General features: G+C 45.9%; 1 long non-coding RNA gene across 5 annotated transcripts in view; it reads left to right on the top strand.

Annotated features, from left to right (window-relative positions):
- The first annotated feature begins 234 nt into the window (after window positions 1-234).
- The window catches only part of LOC121472520, a 52,809-nt gene continuing 47,043 nt past the window's right edge, over window positions 235-6,000 (top strand). For 4 of the 5 annotated variants that reach the window (XR_005982936.1, XR_005982938.1, XR_005982937.1 and 1 more), the window contains exon 1: window positions 235-384. This is a non-coding gene — a long non-coding RNA (uncharacterized LOC121472520). The remainder of the gene's footprint in view (window positions 385-6,000) is intronic. The other variant, XR_005982935.1, reaches the window with a different exon arrangement.

Here is a 6,000-nt window from a genome sequence, read left to right as displayed (position 1 = left end):
ACACTGTTTCTCACTGTATTTGAAATTCCATATAAAATAATAACTTTTTGCCTTGGCTATAGATGCTACCAATTTCCATTACCTTTTACTGTTGGGCACAGAGGTACTCAGAAATACCGTAGAGAATCCCTGGGATTTCAGAAACACTTCTTGTGTAATGGAAATCTCACATCCTTTAGCAATCAGGATCAGCCCGTGCAGTAACCCCTCCTCCACCTGCTAGTTCAGCAGGGCTAGGAGCCCCAAGGCCAACTGGCAGTCTCAACTTCCAAACCAGTGGAGCAGTGTGTGTGTCACCTGGTGGGAGGTGGAGAAACCTCCATAATGGAACAGGTCACGGAACCAGAAGAGCCCAAAGTCACAGGACCAGAGAGCAAACGTTCCGTGAGTAGATACTAGTTGTAAGAGTGAGAGATGCCACTCCCACGTTTCCACCTTTGATTCCTGGACTCTTGTCACAATTTTTTTTTTCCCCTGTAAACTCAGTTCCTTAGTCAGAAGCAATGTTATGTGGAATTCTATGCATGTGAATAAGGCATTATGCAAATTTGATGGTGGAAAGCTTTGTTAAGCGTGGGTTTTGTAATCGCCAATACTCATCTTGGCAGAGAAAAATCCGCTGGATGACAGTGTCCTAAAAATCGAGATTTGCCCTCTGTCTTAGCCTTCCCCCTTTCCCGGATTCTCTTCTTTGTTTCACGGTGGAGTTTTCTGTGTATCTGAGGACAGATGTTGTACGGGCTAAGGGACTTACTAGCAGTGAGTTAGGTTTTCACTATGCCTACATTTCAACTTGTGTGTCTGGAGGAAAATGACAAAAGACAATGGGGAGGAGAGGTCACATATACACATTTGGAGGCAAATGTTTGCCTGAAGTCAGCTTGACCTCAACCCCAGTATTTATTTTCCTAAGCAGTGGGATTTCATGAAGAATGGTTATTCCACACCTACACACGTTCAATTGTCATTTCCATTTCTGTTTGCTCTGAGGAGGAAGTACGCAATGTAACGACATTGATTTTACTCAAAAGGGCCAAGAACATAAGCGATTTTCCCTCTATTTGCTTAACATTGTTATGGCAGCTTTGTTTATGTTTGATGTTAGTTTGATGTTTATGTTTGTTGTTTATGTTGATGTTAGTTAGTCACGTCTGATACTGGTTATCACCATCACTATCATCCAGCAGTAACCCTGTCTAGTGTTTTTACAAGCATTTAAAGAGCTATAAGCTCACTCCACCAGCGAGCATTTCAAGCTGAAATGACAAGGACCAAATTCCCAAGAGAAGGTAGACCTAGAAGACATAGTCCCCAAGCATCAATCCAATTCCAGACGGTCGCTTGGTTTCCGACAGAACCAAAACTCATCTCCTCTCCCTCCACTTTGGTTGATTGACTTTTTCACATTTCAATAGCTTGTTTTGTGGTCAAAATCTCATCACCCTTCTTAACTAGGGAAAGAAGAAAGTTGAACTATTCTTTAAATACATGTCATCATGAATTTTTTTTCCACAAAAATGTAATGGGGACCTACTTGATAGCAAGAATCGGGTTAGGCACTGAATGTACCACTGTCATGGGTGTTCTCTCAGGCCAGGCCAGCATTCGTGGCCCAATAGGGTCTCAGTAACTGGAACGGAAGGGCAAATCCCTGGTTCCTTTGCTCATGGGAATCCCAGTCTCATCCTAACCCCTCTTTCTGATCTGCAGTGTTCTGTGGGGTGTGTCAACATGCTTGCCGACAGTAGTCTTCCTCTCCTTGTCCTCTCTAGGGTTACATACCTTGCATGGCTGAGCATTTACCCTCTGTGACCTCACTCCTAGGGACTATATAAGCTATACACTGGTAAGCACCAAATGTTGAAACCTGAAAACCTGGGTCTGTTGTCAGATTCAAAGGGTGAAGGCAATGCCAGAAACAGGAAACCACACTGATGAGGTCAGGAGCCTGGTGAAATGAAGAGAAGTTCAAGACCTTGTCTTGCACTGGGCCTGGAGGCAGGGCTACTACCCAGAATTCTTCAAGTCATGCACTGCCAGCCCCCACATGCTCTCCTGACATAAACCACAGTGTGATTGGTACACTCTCAAGCTGTGTATTGCTCAACCTGCACAACTGAGCTATGCACTCAGGTTTGTTTCTGTTTGTTTGGTTTATTTTTGTCTTGGGCAGTGGTGCCACCATGGTACATGGAGGGCATTACTTATGGGCCAGGTTGGAGCAGACATACCCCCTTCTTCCTCACCTCTCCACTGTCTGCTCCATCAGAGTAGCTCAGAGCTTCCCCTGTCAATCGTCTTATTCCCTCTTGGAACCACCTCTGTGCTTAACCTTTGATCTTCTACAGAATCTAGTGGTAACTGCATTATACTTATTTCAGACTTATTAAAAAGGTCCATCTTCCTGGAGGAAGGCAGTCTGACTATCTCTCCCATGCTGGAGCACTCAGTAGTCCTCAACACCTTTTGCAGCTCATAGCCCATTTCACCCTGGCCCTCAAAAATTGCCTTTCCTTGGTGAGCACTGTTCTCATCTGCTACACATCTAAAATATCAGATTAACATCTGCTCCTAGGGACTTCAGAATTTCCCCCTCCATATCAGCACTCAGCTTCTAGTTATGTGTCTCTCTCATGGGGATATTTGACTCCTCGTGTGAGCAGAGTCCCTTAACCCTTTATTCGGGTCCTATAGTAGTCGTTAGGCCTGCTCACAACTATGTCATCCTTCCAGGCACATGGTAGGATTTCACTTACCCATTCTCTTTGAAGTTCCATGTGGCATAGGACCAGTTTGGTCAATGAAATGTGTGCTGATATGAGATTTCCAGGCAGAGAGTTTAGGGCATGATACATCCCCTGATGAGATGGACCAAGAAAGCACATATCATAGTGGAACCACCATTATCTACATCCCTGAATGACTACAATGAGTACATCCTGCCAGAAAACCCTTGTCAGAAATGTAACATCAGCAAGAAATAAACGTGGGTTGTGTTAAGAAACTGAAATTTTGAGGTTGTTTGTTGTCCCAGCCTCAACTTACCTATCCTGGCTGATGCGATGTCTTCAAATGTCTGGAATTGCAATGAGTACACACACTCAGGCCTTCGTGCTCTCCCCTCTGCTAAACCGAGATGCCAGTCCAGAAAGCAGCTGGATTTAAGGTGACGGTGATTATCAGTTTCTAAAATCAGTGCTGAGATTCACCTTTGTGACTTCTACCGTTTTGAACAAGACCAACAGGCACGTCTTGGATTCCATGATTGCCACAGTGATGTGACTGTGGTGAGGGAGAAAAGAAGGCAAAGTGGAACACCGGATGGCAGAGCTGGCTCTTTGAGGAGCAGCTAACCCCCTTACCAAAGGGCTTCAGCAGTTTATCTGAGCCAGAGCACTAGGAATCTGGCTCGCTCTCTGCAATGACAAGAGCAAACATCTTTCCTGAGTGCAGGAACGTTTCAACAGAGCCAAAGCTGGAGAGAGTGATTGTGCTCAGGGACCCTTGGTGTGTCACTGGTTGCCATTGCTCCCTGCCTTCCCTTTCTGCTGATCGCCGGATGGGGCATATGGTGATCCCAGCCCAGTGGTGGGATTTTGAGATTTATGACTGTAACTCATGGAATGTGTTTGATTAAAATTGTAAAGTTGGCAAATTTGATTTCCATTCTTAGCCTCTGAATATAACCCTCCCTCCCCCATACTGAGGCTCCTTCTGGTAAAGTTGGCTATCAAACAGCTTCTCTTGAACTGTTGTCAGCTGATAAATACTTCAACAAACAGCATTTTGAATCTCTCCACTGTGTGTCTCATGTGAGAGGCTCTGGGGGTGGAGAGAGGGTAAAGAAAAGTCACTGACTTACAGCCTAGTGCTGGGTTGGTGAATTACAGCTCATGGGCCCAATCTAGCCACTGCAGGTTTCGTAAATAGTTCCCTGGGACTCAGCCATGCCTGTTTGCTTATGCACTGTTTGGGGCTGCTTTGGGGCTGCTTTGGGGCTGTACCTGCAGAGGTGAGTAGTTGCAACGGAGCCTGTAGGGTCCACATGGTCTAAAGTATCCACTACCTGGCCCTTTGCAGAAAGTTTGCCAACCTCTGTCTAGCAGGTGATTAGCCCTTCTAGGGGAGTTTGCATTTTGTTGGTACTCCCTAAAGGCTGACTCTGAGACTCAAGGGGATGATGTTAATAGAGGAAGTTCAGGCAATAGAGAGCTATTTTGAAGGAGGAAGTCCTGTCTAGCTGCTGTCAAAGCGTACCCTATAGGCAGCTGTCTTCTCTGTCAGTCCAGGATAAGGAACTGCCTTTTCCAAGGAAGCACTGAGAAGGAGAGACAGTTCTCACAGCTGGGCTGGTCCCCATGGAGAAGATCTAAAGCGTACCTTTCATGTAGTTCCAGAAGCACCCTTGGTGTCAGGGTAGCCAGCCCGGCTCTGTGCACAGAGAGGAGCTGACTTTGGCTTCTTTACTCCTCTGGGTTTTCTGATGACAAGAGAGTGAATTTTTTGCAAGCCCCTGAGAGAGGCTTCACTACTCCCTATCTCTCCACAGGCGCCATTAAAGGAGTTTCAACGGGGGAGCTTCGAAAGATTCCATCGATTTCTCAGCTAAGGGAAAATGGGAAAAACTGAGTCAGACTCAGGGCAGGAAACCTCTTTGTCATGCTATATCCATTCCCCATGTGAGAGGATGACTGTCTGCCACTGAAATACCCAACCTGTTTCGTTGGTGTAGAAGAATCCTGCCTATGGTACCAGTGCCCTTACTCTGTGAGCAGGACCAGAGTCTTGCAAGAAACTTGGGAACTTGGCCATACTCCTCAAATGGAACCTGGGCTGGAACTTCCACCCACTGAATGGGGGAAGGGGGTCACTCAGCAGAAGTTGCACTTCATGAGGAGCCAGCCAGCTCAGCACCAGGCATGCCTCCTCCCAAGGCCGCAAATGACACATGGGGCCAGAGTTGGGTTGAGGAGGAAACTTTCTCAGTCTGTGATGCTGACCTCAATGGAAAGAAGCTCTTACAGGGCCTCAGAGACCTTCTTCCTCATCTGTCATTTTCATGGCAACTTAGTCCTCTCAGCAGACATGGGGGCAGACAGTTTGGGGAGCAAGGCAGTGTCCCAATAGAAAGCTTCTGGAGATGTAGCAATTGTCTAGGACGTAGCCTAGAAAGCTTCCGGAGATGCAAAAATTGTCTAGGATGTGGCCACATTGCCTTCAGAGCCACGAAGCAGAGAGAGAGAGAGAGAGGAATCTATAAAAGGAATCCTGGAGTTTGGACAAAGACACATCTAGGTTTAAATCTCAACTCTGCCACTTGCTACCTGTATGACTTTGGTTATATTGATTCATTCATCCAACAAAAAAATTAATTGGAAGCTATGTACCAGGTATTCTGCTAAATGCCAGGGATACCCAGTGGCCCAACTTAGAGGAGACAACCTTTCTCACTCTCATAGAACTTACACATTCTAATGGAGGAAGATAGACAATAAGCCATGTAGGTAAATAAATAAAGAAAAAAACATAAACTTCCAGAGACTGACAAGAGGCGCAAAAAACATAAAGTAATGTGAAAGAGTGACTCAGAGCAGTGGCTCTTTAAAAATGAGCAGTTAGGGCGCCTTCTTGGAGGAAGTGGCATTTGAACTGAGACTTAAGAAAGGAGGCAGCCAGGTGACCTTCTGGAGGAAGGGGATTCTAGAAAGAGGGAAGTATTGGTGCAAAGGTCTTCTCACATGAGTCTCTGAGTTTCCGTTTCTTTGTCTATAAATGGGAAATAATTTACCCAAATGGGATTGTTGTAAAGGTTCAGTGCTATACACTGTATCTGAAGTACTTAGCTCAAAGCCTAGCACCAGGGGGGTAAGTGGTCTTTTCACATTACTAAGTACAGCAAAGCCCAAAGGTGCAATTAATTCTGACCGGTGTGGGGTGAGTGCTGAGTCTTGAAGGGCTAACACTCGCCTCCCGCCTTGCAGAATGGGAAAGGTCTTGGTA

The sequence above is a fragment of the Vulpes lagopus genome, chromosome 12 (assembly GCF_018345385.1).
Source record: "Vulpes lagopus strain Blue_001 chromosome 12, ASM1834538v1, whole genome shotgun sequence".
Lineage (NCBI taxonomy): Eukaryota > Metazoa > Chordata > Mammalia > Carnivora > Canidae > Vulpes > Vulpes lagopus.
The sequence above is the reverse complement of the archived record's forward strand: the minus strand, read 5'-3'. Positions and strand labels throughout refer to the sequence as shown.